Source organism: Ambystoma mexicanum, chromosome 4q, assembly GCF_040938575.1.
Source record: "Ambystoma mexicanum isolate Mex_15411 chromosome 4q, UKY_AmexF1_1, whole genome shotgun sequence".
In the NCBI taxonomy this organism is placed as follows: domain Eukaryota; kingdom Metazoa; phylum Chordata; class Amphibia; order Caudata; family Ambystomatidae; genus Ambystoma; species Ambystoma mexicanum.
The window spans coordinates 656,506,365-656,529,126 of NC_090928.1; the positions used below are offsets into that span (position 1 = coordinate 656,506,365).

The 22,762-nt window shown below is 46.0% G+C and overlaps 1 protein-coding gene across 3 annotated transcripts in view; it reads right to left on the reverse strand.

Moving 5' to 3' along the window:
* PSME4 (proteasome activator subunit 4) overlaps nucleotides 1–22,762 on the reverse strand; it is a 3,386,216-nt gene that overhangs the window by 3,116,051 nt on the left and 247,403 nt on the right. The gene's annotated exons all lie outside the window — the stretch shown is intronic.

A 22,762-nucleotide genomic window follows, 5' to 3' on the forward strand; every position in this document is an offset into this window, starting at 1 on the left:
TTGTGGGTGGGACCAGACTGATCTGCAAATAGATACTTCTCTTTAGTGAAGGGTGCAGTGAGCTAAAACACGGTTGTAGACCCTCCTAAGTGGGAGAAATTCAATTGAACAGATTTGACCTTTTTTAATTAGTTCTTAATATGTGATCAGAAATGTTGGATTCCCATAAAGCCGTTTGCTCTGCCCTAGCGGATTATAGTTGTTCATATATTTGTCTTGAATTCCATGGCTTATATTGAGTTTGCAGTCCCTGTATTCTCGCCTCCATTTCCTCCTGGTGTGCCAGGATTGCCTTTTTCCTATGCAATGCCTGGGAAATACGCCCCCCACACCCTAATTGTGGGTTTAAAAGCTTCCCATATTGTCTCCAGGGACACATCATTGGTGGTATTCTCTGTAAAATATTGTGTGATTTTAGTGCAGATTTTAATGATACAGGAGGATCTGTGAGAAGAGCATCATTGGTACACCACGTAAATGGCTTATGGATTTGTTGGGAATACCAACCTAGTTTTTACCAGACGGGAGAATGGTCAAAGACTAAGGCAAGCTTCAATGAAGAACCAGCGACTATTGTAAGGAGGGGGCGTGCAATTACGAAGTAGTTGTTAGGGAGAACTCTCATTCAATGGCTAATTTCCCTTACATAATGAGTCCCTCAGCAGCTTTGCTGGATTTCTGGAGTTTATTTTTCCACTTGGTAAGAGTGTACACCTTTTACCCACTCTTACTTATGTTTTGCCATGTGTCTTTCATCTGTTTTTGTGATTGTGGACTCTGGAGTACACCACTCCAGTAGCCCCATTCTTTTGTGTGCTACACAGCACCTTCAGTGCAGTGACACAGGGTTGTCTTTTAGACTTCCCACCGACTCCATTTTGGAGGCTGACTACTGTCCTCCAGAAAAGGGTAAAGTTGCCATTAACTTTACTTAGTAATTTAACCACAGATCCAGTACACCCCATCTTACATGGAGTACTTGAAAGGGTTAATCCTTAGCCCTTTTTATCTGTACCTCCTAGAGCATTATTTCGCTCTTTTAACATTTAGACTTGGCTGGTGGCAGCGGTATCTACCCTAAATTTTCTACCGCAGTTATACTATATAAACGTGGTATTGTTTTAGGCTATTATATTAGCCTCGAACTTAAACCCGCTTGACCAAATACTTTTTCTTTTGGCTTTATTCGTAATTTATTTTTGCTAAAGTCCTTCTTGTGTTTTACTTTGTGCAGCAAACCAGGTTCACTGTCTTTTGGCGGGCTTCTGCCAAGAAGCCCTCCTCTAGGCACCTGGGTGTCTAGGTGGGCTAAATGTGAGGGAGGGGTGTAGTCACCCCCTGCACAGGGTATTCTAGGAAACCCAAGTCGCACTTTGCCATGATTGGCTGAGGTGGTTGTCCGGGCCGGACAACCCCCCTGCTGCGCGATTGACAGCCAGGCTGTGTGAATGGGGGATTTTCGCATAAAAGGCAGGTCTCTTGGGCTAGAAGTCAGTCGCCACTGGAACTACAAGGAACCGAAGAGAAGCGGAGAAGAAGTCGACTGCTGCAACTACCCCATCCCGGTGAAGCCCTGCCGCAGTCCTGAGCTATCTACCCTTCGACGACCAGAGAAGATCCAGTCCGGAGTCTTCTTCCCTTGAGCTTGGTGGGGATAACCAGCTCATCTTCTACAGCCAGAGGATCCTCTTTGTGGTCAAAATCGCTGCACACTGCTGTGGTGGTCCGGATAGCCAGCTGTTTTTAAGGAGCGCACCTTTAATTCACCGTCGCTGCTGCCGGCTTCATCCCGGTGTGGTGCAGACCTCTTCAGACATCCTCCTTCGTCCCGAAGCTCCAGGAACCGTGGGTCTGCAGGAAACTACCAGGAACAACTGCAGTGGCACTAGCCTCTTCCTTGAATAAGGTACTGTGGTCTGCTTGAGGAATTCGGGTGAATCCCTTTTCTTCATCTCCAAGGCTTGCTCTCGTCTTCCCTCCTTTAAACTTTTGCTTCCTCTGTTGACAATATCCAAGTACTCCAGGCTACGTTGAATCGTGAAATATCCAACTGCGTGATCCTCGACAACAGGAACACGGTTCCACTTGACACTGGCTCCGGCCTAGTGACTCTTGAATCTGTCCAAGAGTGTTCTCTGGTTCTGTCTGCTTTGACAAAAGTATTGCCTATGATTTAGCCCCCAACTCTCTCTGGGTATCTCAGGTGCTAAGTGTGTTTTTGCCCCGGTAACATCTCTTGCCGCGGATACGCATTTCTTTAGTAAGACCGAACTGTCATCACTGTCAAAAAGTGATCGCAAGTGTATTCCCAGTAATGACTTTTGTTTCACAACAACGGTCCCCTAAAACACAGGGTACTTACCTTGAAGTATACCGTACAAAGTGAATTGGTTAGTTGTAGTTTATTTTACATGTGTTTTTTTTATTAATAGAAGTGTTGTGTTTATAACAAATGGTTTAAAAATAAATGTACTTCTATTTTTTACCTGAAACCTTGAGTCAGTGTGTGCTTGAGTCACAGGAATTGTGGTCCCTTTGTGTAATCTCTGCTACTGCTCATATACTCTTGAGATAAGCCTGGCTGCTCCGCTACTGCTACCACTTTAACATAGTAGTACAGGCTTGTACCAAAGGTAAAACTTGTATTGCCACCTGTAGTCTTAATTGTGTGTAGTGGTCCCTAAGGGCAATGCACAGGATTCTGCCTAACAGTAGTCAAGCCTTGAATATTTGTGATGTACAAGTGAAAAGTGTGTATTCCCTGAGGGTGCGATTCGAATGTCTCGATGTATCCACTAGTTGCAGGTTTACTAAAGCTTGAGAAAGGGAAGGAAGAAACTGTTCTATCTGAATAATTATAATTGTTCTTTTATAAAGCGATTAATACCAGCAAGGGGTTTCTAAGCGCGGGATTCTAACCTTTGTTGCACTGCGTTGTCTTGCTTCCAAGACAAACGCGTTGCCCCATAGCTAGCCTTCCTATATGTTGTGATCCATCTAGGTTGTTATCCATTAGCATGTTCCAGTCCCCCCCCCCGCTTAGATAAGATCTCTACTTTGAAACTGAGCCACACGTGGGAACATGTAAGCATAGAACTTTTTTTGTGATGGTGGTTGGGGCCATATATTGAGAAAATCGTCAGTTTCTTCCCACGCACTTAATATTAAATACCCACATATCTGCCCTGAGTGTCCCTGGTCACCTCTGACTTAGTGAACAAAACTGTTTTCCTAATTAGGATTGCCACCCCTGCTTCATCAGTTGGGGAAGCTAGGAATCGATGCGGAAACCAAAAGGAGCAAAGCCTATGCCAATCCGTCCTCAGGAGAGGAGTCTCCTGGAGTAAGACCACATAGGCTCCCAACTGCACCAATTTAGTCGGGATACTCTTCCTCAGGAAACGTTAGCCCTGAACATTCAGGTAGACAATTTTAAGGGTCATCTCGATTTCTTGTAGTCCAACTGATCATCTGAGGAAAGAGCGTAGTTACAGGCCCTAATGGGGGATTGATAGTTTAAGCGTCATGGATGACCTATTAACTGCTCCCTCATTTGTATTGTAGTGTCAGCGCTTTGCGCAGCCTTAAAAGTATCACCCATGATCTGATGTTAGTTAAGGTCAACCAGTTTTCCTCCCAGGTGGGAGGCTGCACGTACTTGCCCTAACTCAACGCAGAGTCCACATACCCTTGGTAACCGTAAACCTTCTGGTTGAACCCAAACAAAATTCAATAAAAACCAATGTGGAAACAAAACTATCCATCTATTATGGTTTTTATATAGCTCAATCTCACCCATGGGTCTCAGAGCGCTTACAGAGAAACAGAAAAACATACAGATTGGTACTGCAGCAGGAAAGTAGAGCACCAAAGAAGTTAGCATGCTTCTACTTTTCTCCCTCGTTGAACAGGTGTGTCTTAAGTTGTTTCTTAAAGACAGACAGGGACATACTATTCTTAACCAAAGGGGGCATGGAATTCCAGATCAGTGGTGCCCAGTAGGTGAAGTTTGTACCACCTATTCTTTCCTGTTTTTTTGTGGTTGATTGTCATGATCACTGCTTCCAAGGAGCCAGGACCAGCCCAACGTCCTTGGAAGCAGGCCCCTAACCCTAATCCTAGGTACCAGCCGGTCCCCACGGGGACCTTTTGGACCATGTCCTGGCGCCGGTGGCACCAGGCTCATCAGAATCATCGGTCCCGGCACTGGAAGCGCCGGGCTCATAATATGTGTGCAGATGCTTGGGTGGACTTACCTGCAGCAGACCATGCTGCTTACTTACCAGCCTCTTAGAAGTCCTCTGTGAACAGGGACTTTCTTACCTGGGTGGGGCAAGCTCCACTCCCTGGATTCAGCACTGGAAAGCTTCTGGAACTGGAACTCTTTTCTTACCTAGGCGGGGCCGTGGAGGAAGACGCCTCATCACTCCAAGGCTATTTAAACCACACCCGATAGACGAAACGTGCTTCGCGTTATTCTGCATCTGCAGCAGAACGCTCACCGAGTCTGTTCCAGCCTTTCTTCTTACGATCCCGAATCTGCAAGAGTCATACTCACCATTCCTGCATCCTGAATCTGCAAGAAGCATACTCACCATTCCTGCATCCAGTCGACAGCAGCACCTGCAGAGACAAGAAACAGCAGGTTAGCAAGGCAGCCTTATCTCGCAGTGCTACTCACCTGATCCATCGGCTGCGGTCATTTTCGGCACGCTGCACCTCCGCCTGCGAAGACAAAAGCATTGTCACTACTTACCGGCACTCTGTGAATTCTGGATTTCTTCACACTGCATCGCCGCCTGCGGAGATAAAAGCATTGTATCTACTTACGGACATTCCGTGGACTCCGGCGCTGCAAACCAACTTCTGAAAGACAAAAGAAGAGACATTAGACAGGTATTTACTTACGCCCATCGCGCTCTTCGCAATAGAACGCCTGCTCTTCAGCACGAACTACGCTGGAAGGAAAAGACAGTTAGAGCGCTTGCATTTACTCACGCATTTCCAGGCGCTTCACTCCATCTTCCTCAAGAGTCCTGCAAGACAAAAGGGAGAAAAGCATTATACGAAGTCCTGTTCAATGTTAATGTGCCTTGCACCTAAAGACTATAAAGACTAAAAAGGTGTCTGGAAACTCACCGCTCGTGCAGTTAACGACGGTAACGGTCTTCTGAGTCCAAGAGGCCTATGTTTCACCAGTGAAGGAACTGGCAACAGCGCCCTGCACCAGACGCAGATGGAGAGCCCAGCATTCACCTATCTAAGAAACCTCACCCTATGAGTTCGACACACAGTGCGAAGAGGTTCGACCCCAGAAGCCCATCGGGTTCTGCACATTACCTTTCGAGTCACAAACACCTTCCTGCCAAGATCAGCGCCTCCGTGGGAATCAGGTGAGCGTTACATTGATATAGGTCATGCTTATCATTTGAAAGAAAGTCTCTTCTGAAAGGTGCCTTTGTTATTATTTTGACGAGGTAGTTGGGTGCAGTGCAGGCTAGGCCCTTGAAGACTATGATGGTGCACCATAAACATTACTGTGTTGGAGAATAATTGGGTATATCACCAAATTGGGAATGTGTGCTTTTATTTTAACTGCATTCTATGGTATGACACGAATGCAACTGAACAATTCTGCCAAATCGTAGCTGTCATGGCCACAGGCCCCAGGACCCAGGACACAAACACCACACCATCTAGTGATGGGGGCAATGGGTCACTTGACTCACTTGTGTCCCTTTGGGACTCAAACACAGGGGCCCTGGCTGGACTCAGTCCGGGCGCCTTTGGCGCCAGGCTCATATAGAGATGTGAACCGTAACACTTTATTTCAGTTCAGGAGTGCTTTTATTTTACAAGAACTTTCCAGGTTCTGAAAGCCTTTGTTCCAGAGAACTATGTGCTGACTCATCGGGCAGAGCTCCCTAGGCCTGGTCTTCAGGTGCTGACTCATTGGGTGTGGCAGGGCGTGGCAGCAGGCAGGCCAGAGCTACTTGGCGTGGCTAGGAACAAGACTATATAAACCCACCGACCCCTCAGGCAAAAGCTTTGCATTACTTTGCACCTCCGTGCAACGCGACACTCACCGCCGCCTGGACCAGCTACTTCCCTCGTGATTCTGCAACAGCATCTTTACCTGGACCCTGGCTAGCATCTCACAGCTACGCTCCATCTTCTTGGCAGATCCCGAATCGACGCCGCAGCACCCGCGCTTTCTGTCCAACGAAGCAGAAATCTTGAACTGGGAAAAGATAAGGTTAGAACTCCCGAAAACACCCAACCCAGGGTTGTGCCGCTTTTAAAACCGCAACGGGCACCCTTAAGCACCATTAAAGGTTACTTACCAGCTGTCGGACCACCTCAGCCCTGCTCCTCCATACCACGGCTCTGCTTCTTCTACCGCAGCTACCGCTGGCACCGGTACACCACCTGCAAGAGAGCAGAGAAAAGAGACTTTACATACAAAGGACAGAACAAACTTTACAATTACAACAGTCGGAAGAGAAGCGGGCAAGTGGGAACAAGGGAAACACTTACCTACAAGAGAAGTGGACTAGTTGCAGCTGGGCTGGACTTCCACGACAAGGGACCAGTGAAGGAACTTGGTTCCCTTCGACAAGCGCCCCTGCCAGAAGCGGCAGGACGGAGAGCTCTCCTCATCATCATCATCATCATCATTCAGCAGGTGAGCCCAAGAGTAGTGCAACCCCAGGGAAGCCACATCCAGGGAGAAGTGGTCTGGAGAAGGGGTCAGGGACCACAGGCTGCATACTCATACAACCCCCCCCCCTTATATTCACGCAGGAGCCGCACTGCTCATCACCGCAGTTGCCCATACAGACGCAGAGGGTAGAGCAGGCAAGAGGAGTTTCATCCCAGGGAGGGATGCAACTGTGTCCCAACACCTCTGCAGAGACCAGGTGAGCGTAACAGAACGCGAAGCCGCCTACGAATCTTTGCCTGGGCGTTCTGGAAACTTCAGAAACTGACCGTTGGCCCAGTTACTTTAAGAGTTACGGGCTGAAGTTCATGCCTCAAGACAGGAAACCAATGCCTTAAGTAGGGACCTCATTGTGAATCAAGAACGCACGGATGATTTAGCAAGGCAGATGCTCTAAGCACAGGCTGGCCGAGTCCCATTACCGGGGCTGGCCCACCCTATTCCGCCACCACAGTCAACGCCCGACAGGTGGTCCTTCCAGGGGCGGTTCCCCGCCCGAACGCTTCACTGGTGATCCAAATAAGTATGCTATATTCATGAATCAATGCCGCCTTCATTTCCTGTGCAGACCTGGGGAATTCCCCAATAATCAAGTTAGGGTGGCATTTGTACTTTCATATTTTGGAGGAAGTGTGGCGGACTGGTCTATACCCTTGGTGAATCAAGACGACCCCTTACTTCGGGACTTTGGGGGTTTTCAACACGAAATGGAGAAACTATTTGCACGGTATGCCCAAAGTCAGGCTCTGGACAATGAATTATTGTCACTCCGGCAGGGTAACCAAGATTTATTAACTTACATCGCCTCCTTCAACCGGCTTATATCCCAAACAAATTGGCCAGAGGTAAAAAGAACTACGCTCTTTCACAGTGGATTACGGGGGTTGCTTAAGGACGTTCTAGCTCAAGTAGTAAATCCAGTGGAGGGATGTGCTGAATATATTAACCTAACAGTCCAACTCGATCATATAATGCAGAATCGGAAAATGGATAGAGCCAGAGCTGAAAGACGGTCGGTCTATGTGCGACCCCGTGAGAATCAGGCCAAGCTGCATGAACGGTCGGAACCAATGCAGATCGGATGCTTGCGGAGCCCTCTCCAACAGCTCTGCTTATATTGTGGTAAAGCAGGACACTTTCTCCGAGAATGTCCGGTGAAACCACCCAGGAGAACAGTCAGAGCAACTGACAAGCGTGAAGAAGAAGAACTGGACTCGGGAAACTCCAACACCCGGCAAGCGTAGGTGTCCACTTGTCGAGCAGTGAAAAGGAACCATTAAAGACCTCACACCTAGTCATCCGGTGCTCTTGGTAGACCACCAACACCCATCGAAGATGCATGCTTTAGAAGCATATATTGACAGTTGAGCTGTGCGGAATTACATTGACAAATATTGGCTATCCGGATAGGCCTTCCTCTCCGACAGAAGCAGAGATCGGAAAATGTTCCAGCGGTTGATGGCTCTCAGTTATCTGGCCCAATGACGCATTATACCGAAAGTTATGCTTCTGTGTCAGGGAGGTCACCAAGAGGACATCACCTTCGATCTCATTGGCGCTCCTCAGTTCCAGATATTAGGGATGCCTTGGCTGGAAACCCACAATCCCAAGATCCACTGGCATAAAAGAGTTCTGACTTTTCCCCCAGACTGTGCTAACGCCTGTTTCAAAGAATGCTTAGGGAAAGATCACACTAAACGAAGTTCAAAGAAAGGAATCGTATTAGGCCTCACAAGTTCTTTACCCTCTGAATACCCGGATTACCAATATGCATTTCAAAAGGAGCAAGCAAATACATTACCCACGCACAGAACGTACAACTGCCAAATTGATCTTGTACCCAGAGGCCAAATTCCTTGCAGTCGGATTTACGCCCTAATGGAGAAAGAAAACCAACATTTAAAAACATACTTGGATCAGTATTTAGCCAATGGCTTCATTCGCCCGTCAAAATCCTGTGCCTCCTCTGCCTTATTTTTCGTGCCTAAGAAGGTGGGAAACCTAAGAACTTGCGTTGACTACAGAGCCCTTTAATCAGATCACGGTAAAAAAAACTGTGCCCGTTGCCACTCATTCCAGAACTTCTGGATCAAATAAAAAACATGCAAATGTAGACCAAATTGGATTTACGAGGGGCCTACCATCTGGTGAGAGTAAAAAAAGACAAGTGGAAGACAGCCTTTCGCACAAATATGGCCTTTACCAATATCAGGTTATGCCCTTTGGGCTATGTAATGCCTCCGCAATGTTCCAATATTTTATGAACGTCGTGCTCCGTGAACTATTGGACGTGTGCGCACTCGTCTATATCAACGACATCCTCATTTACTCAACCACCAAGGCGGATCATGTCAGACATGTCCGGGCCGTTTTAGAAAGACTTCGACAACATGGGGCTGTATGCCAAGTAGGAGAAACGCTTCTTTCACGTGACAGAGGTTGAATTCCTCAGGTTTATACTCACACCGCGAGGGGTACACATGGACACGCACAAAGTAGATCCCATTCTCAGATGGCTCTCACCAACTTCCACGAAAGGTGTACAAAGTGTGCTCGGGTTTGCCAATTTTTTTTCGTACGTTCATCCCAGAATTCTCCCAGATTGTTCACCCCATCACATCCCTGCTGCCAAAGAATGTTTTCAGTGAACCACAGAAACAGAAGAAGCCTTCCAGACCCTAAAACGAGCATTACCGCATCCCGACCCGGATTTCCATACGTCGTCGAAACCGATGCTTCCGACGTAGCAATGGGAGCGGTTATGTCTCAGCGAGATCTCGAAACAGGACAATTACATCCCGTGGCTTTCTGGTCTCTTAAGTTCTCCACTCCCAAATTGAACTATACAATCACAGATAAAGAACCGTTAGCAATAAAAGCGTCATTCAAGGCATGGAGGCATTACCTTCTTGGAGCCAGGCACACAGTAACCGTCATTACGAACCATCGTAACCTACAATATCTAAAAACCGCAAAAACACAATCACCACGTCATTTCCGCTGGGCTCTCTTTTTTGCGGAATATGACTCATTACCTACAGATCAGGAGTACGCAATAGAAAAGCGGACGCCCTGTCACGAATGAGCGAAGACGAAAAGGCGTTCACCACAACAGACCCCGTGGCAATCATTGCTGAAGAACGAATCCTGAACACGATTGCAGCCACTACCACTTTGGACGACTTGAAAATTGACCTTCAACACTTGATGAACCAATCAGAACAGCAGGAATGGCTGTCAAGAGTAGACCTATACACTATCGTGAACAATCTACATCACTTTCATGGGAGACTGTACGCTCCGGATAAACACCTGCAAATCCAAATTATAGCAAACTATCATGACTCTTTAATAGAAGGACATCCAGGAATGGCTAAAACTCAAGCTAAGATAAAGAAAAATTACCGGGTGCCCACTTGGCGAAAGGATATGGCCCAGTTCATCGCGACCTGTGGGGTTTGCGCTCAGGACAAGTCTCAAAAACAAAGTCCTGCAAGCCTTCTACGTCCTTTGATAGTGCCCCCGGCACCTTGGCATACGCGGTCTATGGATTTTATTACTGATCTTTGCCCATGCAACACCATCCTGGTCATCATGGATCTGTTCTCTAAAATGGCCCATTTCATTCCTCTAAAAAGGGGGTCCCTAAGGCCTCTACTTTGGCCACTGTCTTTTTGGAACAAATTGTCCGACTACACAGACTTCCATCAATATTGATATCGGACTGCAGAACTCAGTTTGTTTCAGCTCTCTGGAGGAAATGTTGCAGAATCGCCAAAATCGACCTTCGATTGTCCACAAATCATCATCCGCAAACTGATGGCCAGACCGGACAGACCAATCAAACTCTAGAGCAGTACTTAAGGTGCATGTTAAAACAAACCGAGGATACCTGGAAGGACATACTCTGGTTGGCCGAATATGCATACAACAATTCCATCCACACCAGTAAAGGACAAACTTCATTTTACACAGTATATGGTTGACATCCACAAAAACCTGTCTTCGATTCGCTTGAAGCACTGGAGATGCCAGCGGTAACAACCTTACATGAAACCATCACTCGAGTCCTTAAGCAAGCAGAACATTTGACCAGAGCCAAAGAAAAGCAGAAACAGTTTGCAAACCGACACCGAAAGGAGGCTCCAAATTATCAGGTCAGGGACAAGGTTTGATTAGCTTCCAAAAACATTTCTCTGAAGGGGCCACAAGCCTTCCGTCCCGGGTACCTAGGACCCTATTCCATCAAAGCTGTGATCAACCCTGCGGCCATGAAATTAGAATTACAGGCCCACATGCGGATCCACCCGGTGTTCCATGTCTCCCTCCTAAAACCATTGAAACCAGGTATGCGGATCGATACTCCACCGGATCCCGAAATAGTTGAGGGAGAACCAGAATACAAAGTTAAAAGGATCCTAGACTCTAAGATGGTCCGGTCCAAGCTATACTATCTTATAGACTGGAAAGGTTATGGACCCCAAGATCGGACCTGGGAACCCAGTGAGCATGTCCACGCTCCATGATTAATCAGGCAGTTCCACCGCAAAACCCCACTAAACCAGGGCCAGGGGGGTGAACCACTCTTGAGAGGGGCCTTGAGGGGGGATTGCTGTCATGGCCTCAGGCCACAGGACACAAAAACCACACAATCTAGTGATGGGGCAATGGGTCACTTCACTCACTTGTGTCCCTTTGGGACTGAAACACAGGGGCCATGGCTGGACATCATACAGAGATGTGAACAGGAACACTAGTTCAGTGCAGGAGTGCTTTTATTTTACAAGAACTTTCCAGGTGCAGAAAGCCTTTATTCCAGAGAACATCCCCATGTGCTGACTCATTGGGTTTGGCTCACTAGGCCTGGTCTTCAGGTGCCAACTCATCAGATGTGGCAGGGCGTGGCAGCAGGCAGGCCAGAGCTACTGGGTGTGGCTAGGAACAAGACTATATAAACCCACCGACCCCTCAGGCAAACGCTTCGTGTTACATGACGCTTACAGCCGCCTGGACCATGCTACTTATCTCATGATCCTGCAACAACAGCTCTTTACCTGGACCCTGGCTAGCATCAAAGCTCCATCTTCTTGGCAGATCCTGAATCGACGCCGCAGCACCCGCGCTCTCTGCCCCACGAAGCAGAAATCCTGAATCGGGAAAAGATGATAAAACAAGGTTAGAACTCCCGAAAACACCCAACCCAGGGTCACGCCGCATTTAAAACCCAACCCGCACCCTTAAAGGTTACTTACCAGCTGTCGGACCATCTCAGCCTCGCTCCTCCGTACCGCCGGCTCCACTTGTTCTACCGCAGCTACCGCTGGCACCGGTACACCACCTGCAAGGGGAGAGAGCAGAGAAAAGAGACTTTACATACAAAGGACAGAACAAACTTTACAAATACAATTACAACAGTCGGAAGACAAGCGGGCAAGTGGAAACAAGGGAAACACTTACCTACAAGAGAAGTGGACAAGTCGCAGCTGGGCTGGACTTCCATGACAAGGGACCAGTGAAGGAACTTGGTTCCCTTCGACAAGCGCCCCTGCCAGAAGCAGCAGGAGGGAAGAGCTCTCATCATCATTCAGCAGGTGAGCCCAAGAGTAGTGCAACCCCAGGGAAGCCACATCCAGGGAGAAGTGGTCTGGAGAGGGGGTCAGGGACCACAGGCTGCACACTCATACGACCCCCCCTTATATTCATGCATGAGCCGCACTGTTCATCACCGCAGTTCCCCACACAGACGCAGAGGGAAGAGGGAAGAGCAGGCAAGAGGAGTTTCATCCCAGGGAGGGCTGCGACCGTGCCCCAACACCTCTGCAGAGACCAGGTGAGCGTAACAATAACGGAAACCACAACTAAGCCATCCTATTAACATTTGGTCTACTCCCACCATCAGTTTCCAAATTCTCCATCAGGTGGGTTCAGTCGAGTCTACACTTCTCGCATATCTATCAAATGAGGGTCTGCAAAGATTTCAGCGTTTCTCTCTCCTGGATCTTACTCTGCACCACTCGGAGTGGGAACCGGAAATGCCTGCTGCTTCAGGCAATTTAATTTCTGAGAAATCTTGAGTGTCTACTGCTGCACTCAGTGAGGAGAATTGGTACCGAGACCCCTCAACAGAAAAGAATCTTGAAGGGATATCCCCATGGATACAGAATTTCTTTGTCCATCAGCCAGCATGTCAGTGGATTCATTTGTCGATATTTAAGAATAGTTGAAGGGGCTAAATCTTGAAACAATTGAATAGGTAACCCCGTGAAGTATAGGTCTTTCTGTGACCTTGCCTTTTGTTGATAGATGGTGAATACACAATGGGCCATGTCAAGCATGAGGTCTGCCTCCACAAAGCCACCAATAATTGACCTGAATGGGACCATGTCGTATTCCTGAAGCTCTTGATTGAGAACTCCTTTAGGGACCCCCTGAATCCTGAAATTGTTCCTACGTGACCTGTTCTCACGGTCTTCCAATTGATCTTCTATTTGGCAATAATGGTTTTCTAATTGGTGGACCCGCTGTTCCAGATTTTCCTGGTTATGGGAGTGCTCACAGAAGGTAGTTTCCAGATCTATGAGGTGCTGTTCTGTTACTTGGGAATTGTGGCTGAGCTCTTGAAGGGATTCCTTTATCACCTGCATGGACGACATGTCCTGCTGTAAGAAGTGCAGCAAGCACTGTATGTCATCTTTAGTGGCTGGGGATCCATAGTCTTCCTGTCATGGCATAGCATAGCTGAGGTGCTGGAAGGCGAGTCCTTAGGGGCCATTTGTGCTGACTGGAGCATGGCCTAGGAGGATGGTCCGCTGCTGTGCTTTGATTTGGATGGATTCATTTGAAAGTCGGATGCCAGAGATGTAAGAGACTTAAGGGGTCAGATATGTGGCTAAAATTATATCAACGCCACTCTAGCCGAAACTGCAAACATCTACAGGAGCTCCACCTCGATCAAGCCTGTAGTCCTGGGTATAGAGCAGGACGTCCCAGACAGTCCTTTCCCCCTATAACCCAGCAGGTGTCTGCCGGCCCCGCGGTTGAACCCGGACCTCTGCAGGTCTTTGCGTGTTCCATTTGGAACCCTGAGCATCTGTGATCCGCTCCCGTCTGAACCCCATTGATCACCAGCAGACTGTGTTTCTCGGACAATTGTAGGCCAAAATCCTTATTTTGAGCTTTTGATGATTGAGAAATCATGCCTTATCGCAGTGCTGTGAAATTCGGGACAGTCCAGTCTCCATCGAGCTCCAGCCAGGCCACACACCCCTCTTCTAACACTTCACCCAGCACCCTTTGGTCCCCGTGGTCACTTGCTCTCCTTAGCCAAGCGCTGGCTAAGCTACCCCTCTGGGGGTTGTGGCTTCCCCTGGAATTCTTTAAAAGGCTTCTAGGCCAGCTGGCTTTGCATTATCCTTTTGTGTGGTAGCAGCCATGTGCTCAGGCTGCTAGATTTCCTAGTGGTTTTCTCCATGCCAGGTGAGTTCTGCTTCCGGTTTTCTCCATGCCGGGTGAGTTCTGCTTCCAACTGAGTTTGGGGAGGATTTCCGTGTCCTCCTGTAGTCTTTTTCACTCTTGGGTCATCTTCCGTAGCATCACCATGTTCTTGGGGCCATTTGGGGTTGGTGACTAATTGTGGGCAGGGAAAATCACAGTCCATTCAATTTCTGGTCTCGATTCCACTCCCCTAGTTCCAAGTGTAGGTTTTCTGGGTTGACCCTAGGTGCATTCTGGGAGTTGCAGTTCTGAAAAAGAAAATATCCAGCCAGAAAAGAGACTGACAGGCATTGTGTATGTGACAGTGGTTCCATCAGTCATATACAATGCACACTCAGTGGAATTCAGGGACAACCCCCCCCCCACCCAGCCCCTTATTCTGTCACTCAAAGACTCAAGGGTGGGACCTTTCCTAAACACACAATGCACATTCCACCACCTTATATAATATAATACAGTGACACAGGCAAGCATATCTTGAAAGTCTCTTCTGCATAAGTAAGTATACAAATGAATTTCTTATTGTAAAGTGAATTGGGTCTTCCATTTCTTTCTACCTAATAATCTTTGCATTTCCTTATTTATACTTTCCGGGTGTGAATCTGAGCTCTCTGAGTACATCTAATCTCCTGCCCCAGTCAGAGACTCACCAGAAGACTAAAGGGCCTACCCCAAGGCCTTACCAAGAGGTGCAGCAGAGAAAAAGGAATTCTCTTAACAGAAAACTCACCCGCTATGAAGGCAAAGCTAAGGACCACCCTGACTGCAGCAAAAATAAAATAATTAAGATATTAATTTACTTCTTGAGCTAAGCACTAAGCCACAAGCGGGAAGCACTTGCACACGTGCAATGAAGTGTTAAAATCCAAGTGTGTTGCTGTGCGTTTTATTGTTGGTGACAGAGCACAGAGTCTGCTTCAGTACCATTTCTTCCAGGAGGTGATGCTTTACACACAAAACGGCCCTGAAATCGCAGAGTGCAGTAGTGTGCTGCTGTGTGCTTTCGTGTTATCGTGGAGCAGAGAAGCTAGAGTGGAGCCTGCCCCCTGCGCCATCTGACTTCCCCGGATTTGGCTGTTGGGTGCACGGTTAAAGTCTTTCTGCAGTGGTGTGGCAGCCTTTTCAGTCTGAAGGCGGTGGAGCCTGCATCCGGATCGGGACGCGCGAGGTAAGACTTGTCCGACCCGGCAATAAACTCCCTTCACTAGCTCCTTCAAATAATTGCATGCCGGACTGTATCCTTCGCCACCTACTTAACTTCTGAACTAACCTGGTCCCCCCCTCTCCTTCCTCCCTTCTTTCTTGCTCCCATTGGTGATGTTTAATTCAGTTGATCTCGTTCAGGTCCTTTAACTGTGACTCTTGGAATCAAATGGCAAACGGCCCCTGTACCCGCCGCCAAATGAAAATAAGAGAAGTGGAAGAGTCAGTCCTGAACAGTTGTTCCCCATCCTGCAACCCACATGCTTCTGAAGCCGTGCTGAGGGAAATCTCACTGTTTGTCCCTACTGTGAATGAATTGAGGGAGATTTGGGGGGTTAGGGGGGGGGGGGGGGGGGGAGTCTGGTGAATACAGCCCAGCAGCAGTATCCACATCTGTAGAAACTGGACCGCGGGACCCATCTGCCCCCCATTAAAAACTAGGAGAACGAGCCTTGTCTACTCCATTCAGCAATATCAGCAAACGAGTATATAATCAAACAGCAGGATCTGAAAAACTTCTGGCTCAAACCAGCGAAATAAAATTGAATCAACTCAAAGGGAAAGGAAATCCCCCTCGATTGATAGCACCCACCAATAATATGTCTTACAACCAGACAGTACGGATTTCTCAGGAGCGGTCACTAGGGTTTACGTCCAACAACAGCAGCATCTACATTTTCTGAATATTTGGACGGTTACCAAAAAACGGGCGAGGAATGTAATCCAAAGGTGTGTGCTGGCACTATACCCATAATGCGGGAAGATGACAACACATTCTTAAAGGAGGAATCTTCACACCCTGACTCCCCGGAATATGCTCCTCGGCTAGAGCCCCCTCCTTTGGAGTCTCAGGGCGGGATTATTAGGGGCCATCCTTAAATCGGCCATATGAACTCTCTGGAAAGTCAACAAAGTGCGTTGGCTGCAAGAATGCAAAAATACATTTCTGATATTAAATCTAACATGGCTTGGCAGAGAAGGTTAAGTGATTCCTTCTCAAATAAATGTTCTACTCCAAAATTGCAAACACCAGTGAATCCTGGGATTATTAGAATGGAAATGCAGCCAAGTGAAAAAATGGCACTGGAGATGGTGAAGAGCCAGGGAGCCACAGTGATGACAAATGCACAAAAAAAAACTACTCTGACCTCCAATGATGTGGAGATGGAAGTGAATGAAATAAATGTAGCGCCAGAGAATGTGACAGTAACCAAAAGCTCCTCTCATCAAGTGGGCATTCAAAGATGGAGATATCTGAGCCCCATTTAAGAGATAAAGCGCTCCCGATTTCAATGGTGACAATTCAAGACACTATCATGGCTGCGTTAGCAATCGCTTTATACCCCATTACAAAGTTATATGAGAATCTGAGTGACTCTGCAAAAACCCCAATGACAATGCCCGACTCCAAAATAACCAGCTTGTAAACATTTGCCCGACGCATTCAATCTCGGCTGGGTAGGGAAGCAGATTTGACGGCCCAGTGACAATCCAGGCTATAAGATCTTGCCATGGGGGAGGCGGGGAGAGGCAAATAAAACTGCCATGGTGACAGCATTGTTAGAAGCAATGAAATGGACACGGTCATATTGTGAAAGTGAGCGTATGCCGAATATGCTGCAAAAAAAAAAAAAAAAAACTCCATAGCCCGCATGAGAATGGAAAAGGACCTTACCTGTACTAAGGATACATGGATTGTGCCAGAGCACTCCTCGCTGAGCTGTTACACTATTCACAGGACAACTCTTGAGCAGGATCCTAGTATGATGGTAATAGAAGCGACAAATTTCAGCAAGCAGCCCCATCGTGGAGTTAACAGCAAATCAAAACGGAACTGGTGTTTAATCAAATGGCATCATTATTTGTGACCATTCAATCACACGGAACGCCAAGAAGTCTAAACGAAGACCATGAGGTCCTATCCATCCCCATGAATAATAGTCAAGCAGGTGCCCCTGGGGTGAAGTCATACCATGTCTTTGAAAAAGTTGCCAATGAGGATCCGGTGAATAAATCCAGCTTTCGTCCAAAAGGGGGAAAAAAATGGAAGAAACAACCTCCCCTGAAAAAAGCGAAATCAAATGGCTCAAGAGCATTACTTAAGAAATTGACGTGCCCCGCGGTAGAAAAATCTTTGGAAAGGATCTTGTTTATCAAAGCAAAGAAAATTTCGAAATCAAAAGAGTGGGAGTCTGTCTCCAAAATCCAGGAACAGGACTCGCTGGCAGTGGAAATGGAGCCTCCGGAGAGTGCTTTGGTAGATCTTACCACTTATTCAGAAATGAACGAGGAAGATCCAGCAGATCTGATAAATGTTATCTTTGATAAGGAAGTTGAAAATTCCTATCTGAATTGCCCGCTGAGCACGAGGGAAAGTCCATCCCCTGGCCAAAACGCAACAAATGATTCCTACTCCAAGTATCAAACATTGGAGCAAACGAGAGCTGCCATTGTGGCCAAAGCATCAAGAGAGGCATCACTTGCTGAGAATAATGGAGCCCCTGCAAACAAAGTGAGAGCTCACTATGGCAATAAACCTTCAAGCTAACCACTACAGATTTCAAACCATATGGTGTCAGTGGAGCGAATGTGGCCGTCACGAGATGGGTTGATATTGAACCAACGAAATGTCATGAAATTACTCCATTGTGTCCCAAAGCTGCGTGACATAGACAGAGAGGAAATCAAGGTTGTGCAATTTATGAACGAGTCTTGAATGTACTGGGTCGTCCTCCACCTACACTGTGCCTTAATAAGAAGTTGTGGAATATCTCGGTAATACCTTATCTTTAGGACAGGGTATTGAGAAAAATCCACTAAGGGATAATCAACGATAATCTCCAAGTTGGCCTCAAAGGAAAAATGAGGCCCCAACAACAGCCATACAACATACTAGAACAAAGGTGCCAGAAAAAAACAGGTGGTTCGAGTAAAGAAAGGTCATGCAATAAATATTACTTTCAATTGCAAGTCCTCCCAACATAGGAAAGTGAGAACGATAATAGAGAACTCATGTGCAAAGGATCACGATCAAAATTGGTCTTGGTTGGCTTCAGCGTTGGGGAAAGACTAAAAAATGTAACAGCCAAACGTCCTTCATAGTCGACCAACAATGTGATCGTGGAACACGAGAGGCTTTACGCACTTGTTTAACAACAAAGCAATGATATTCCAAGACTTTGATATTTTCTGTTCTCAAGAGACTTGGTTGGCCCCAGTCCCCTTGTGTGATGGGTTTGATGTTTTTTGTAATCTAGCCAAAAAGGGGACAACAGGTAGACCGTCATCCGGCCTTATGACTCCGATTAAGCAATGCCAAGGTATCAAGGTCGTTAATGTAACCCATCCGAACCCCTTTATACAAAGGGTGCTGATAAAAAGGAACTCCTTCAATTGAAAACCCAAAGGATGTCGCAATATTCAAGCTTTATTGGAACACAATTGGAATCTCTGAAGAGGAACTAGTAAATACAGTTTTGTCACTAATTAATGAAGTATATATGAAAAGTCATTAATTTTACTCTGTGGTCACTTAAAGTATATTGATGAGTGGCAAGGTCATCCCTATAAGAGATCTATCTAGAAGGGCGAAAGTCTGGACAACTGAATTGTTAAAGAGATATCTTTATGGTAAACAAACAGGTCAAGGGGGATATTCCAGCCAGGCCTACATGGAAAAAGGGAGACGCAGTTCTCGAATTTGGATAATTTTTTTGTGTCAAAGGGGTTGTTGAATTATGTGGAGTCGCTGATTATGAAATCTATGACTGAAAGTGATCATCTCCTGGTCTTGGAATGGAAGATGCAAGTTGTCGATCCTCTGAAGGCGAATCCTAGGACCCTACAAGTAAATCTAAGAGGTAACTGTCTATATATTCCACTGAATAAGGTCTCATAAAATAGACACGCTTTGGGATTCGCCAATCAAGGTTTGGAATACTTCCCCCTTACTGTCAGATTTTCAGCATTGCCCTAGATAGTACACATCTAATAATTCTAAAAGACTTAATTTCAACGATAAGGACCCGGGGGCTGCAAGGAAACAATTTAGAGCCGACCTGAGAAAAATAGACTGTCTGAAGGATCCGAAACAGAACAGCCCTTAAAAGAATAAGGAAACAAAAATATAGAAATTGGCTTTTGGCTCCAAAACAATGCCGAAAACATGCTCAAAATGACATCCAAACAGTCCCGAGATCTCTGGGCTCTTCTCGTCGCACCAACAATTGTGCCTTCTTTCAGCAGTAACTGGGGACAAGTGGATTTCTCACTTTGTTCAATTATTTGCTCCAATGAAAGAAAAGAGTCCCCATAATATTGAGCCTATGAAGGATCGTTGGGAAATTGAGTTTGATACATTGGACATCCTGCTCTTAATAAAAATTTGAAATTCATCTCGAGCCGCAGGGCTGTATGGATTGCACAACAGCCTGATTAAATAAAATATGGAGGCAATGGGCAGAGTTCTGTTGTATTCTATTCTCTCGGCTATTAGACCAAAGGTCGATTCCAATGTCCTGATTTTCAACAAGGGCGATAGAGAGGACCCGCGAAACTATAGACCCATCGCTCTTCTTGATAGATTGGGGAAATTGTTTGCCCTCCTTCTATTAAGAACATTGAACAATGGGCTGTACTAGCGGGTAGATTGGACCCCAGGCAAACCGGGATTGTTAAAGGGGTTGGAACCTCCCTCAACAATGATTTTGAACTCATTAAAAACCAGAGCATTAAATAATAAAACCAAGCTGTATATGGCATTCATAGATCATGAACAAGCATTTGACAGAATAAATCAGGACAAGCTCTGGGCAAAATTAAAAACCTGGTACTGACCCCAGACCTACTAATGGCCATCAGAGAGCTTTACTCTGGCATGGATATTCAGGTGAGATTATCCAGGGATGGGGGGCCCTGTCTCAGAAAATCCCAACATATAGAGGGTTAAAACAAGGCTGCCCATTGGCCCCAATCCATTTAATCTGTACATCTCCGATATGACGAGCCAACGAGATGTCACCTAAAATCTATGGACAAAAGATCCCGTGGATCATGTACGTGGATGATCTGGTTATTACTGACCAGACTTCAATTGGATTACAGAGAACTCTGAATCAGCAAATTGAGTATCTTAAAAAAAATAATGAAATGATCTGCCCATTAATACCAAAAAAAACAAGATAATGATTTGGCCTTGACAGAAAAGAAAGGAATCGCTCAATTTCAGATGGATGATAGAGACCGAATCCATAGAATGTGTCAAGGAAATGACCTACTTGGGAATTCCTCTTAATCTGAGCTCTGTAGAAATGCAATGGATAACAACCTTAACAATGAAATGTAAAAGATTGAAAACCCAGGCTCTTATGATACACAAGAGATAGGGGAAATGTTCATTGATTCCAACTCTCACCTTCTATAAACAGAAGTAGTCCCAATTCTGACATATAGGGCCGAGACTGCCATAAACTTACCCGTGCACTTCTGGGAGGTTTTAGAGGGCCAATTCTGGAAGCAGGTATTGAATCTCCCAAAATCCCTCCCAATGGTAGCCATCAGATATGAACTGGGGCTTCAAGCCATCTTCTCGATGATTGGATGGCGAGCCTTAGCGCTTTATAGGAAAAGCATTGAAACAGATGCTCTCCTCCCTTTCAAGATCATGAACAACAAAGGCTGGAAAGAAGTTGACAGAGTATTAGACTCATGGAAAACTAACTGAGGTATTATTGAAATCCCTCGATCAAACAAAGTCTACTCTATTAGAAACACAAGATAAGGTCAAAAAGAGGATCCGCGAGCAAGACTGGATCAGGACACAGGAGCAAAGGCTGATATAGAAGCTCTCGTCGAGTATGATGTCAGAACAGAGACCCATTTATCAACTCCCGGCATATCTTAGTAAATTCCCTTCGCCTTATTACAGGGATGTCTTCATGAGGCTAAGGCTAAACGTATTACCTACGCACCAAGAAGGCAAATGGGGAAAAGGATGGGTTCTGCAGATTTTGTCGTGATCCTGGGATTGTTGAATCTGTTAAGCATTTGATATTGGAATGTTGTGGGTTTTCAGAGTGAAGAATGATGCACTTGAAAGATGTTATGCTTGGCTTGACGCACTGATGCACTTGAAAGATGTTATGCTTGGCTTGACGCACTATCGTGTCGGGGATAGGATCGATATTGGAACCACTTTCCCAGTTTGTGGATTTCTTCTTGAAGGACAAAGTGCCACGTATGAAATCTTACACCAAGGACACCACAGCAGTACTAATATACCTGAACAGTGTTGTCATGGATAGTGAGGACATCTTGATTGTCACCATGGATATCAAATCAAATCCCTTTACTCGAAAATACCACAGATAGAAACAGACTGCGATGCCAACAGCTTCCATAATGCAACTGGCAGAAATTGCATTAACTAAAAATGTCTTCATGGTAGAAGAGAACTACTATGAGCAAATAGCAGGAACAGCGATGGGGCCCACCTTTGCCCCAACATTGGCAAATCTATACGTGGCCGATTCTGAAGAGAAACATATATACCAACAAACCAGTCCTTTCTCTAATAACATCCTAAATTGGCGTCGATATATCGACAATGTACTCTTGCTATTTAAAGGAACTGAAATTATACTCGCAGAATTTATCTCCTGGTGGAACAACATTAATCCATTTTTACGATTTACCTATGAAGCAAGTAAGAAGGAAGCAACCTTCCTGGATTTAAGGATCAGTAGAAATGGACAGAATTTGGAAACCACTGTGTACCAAAAAAACCACAGATCAAAGCTCACTACTGACTGAAGTACAACAGTTTCCATCAAAAGTCATTCAAAGAGAATCTACCTTTCGTACAATTCCTCCTGTATGAAAGGAACTGTACTACGAGGGGGGAATATGACAAACAAGCAGAGAGACTCACAGAAAATCTCAGAGAAATTATCCAGAAAAGACGAACATGCCCGCGAGAGCTAGAAATATCCCAAAAGAGATAACATTGATGCAACATGGAAAAAGGGATCAGGAAGAAAATAACAGCGGTGTTTAGCCATTCACCGGTCATTAATGGACTCAAAAAAAGAGATAAAACAAGCCTGGTGCATATTGAAAACAGGAGAAAACCAGTTGAAGACCCTCTGTTTGCAATAAAAAGAAGGAAAAAATCTGGGACGGTTTGGTACACCTACAAAGAAAAGAGGAAAGAAGTAGTACAAACTAAACTGTGGAATGAACCAAAAGCCACAGGACACACACCATGTGGAAACTGCACAATTTGCCAATATATGAGGCGCACTACATTGATAGACTTTGGTTGGGAAAAACCGTGGGAACAGAGAT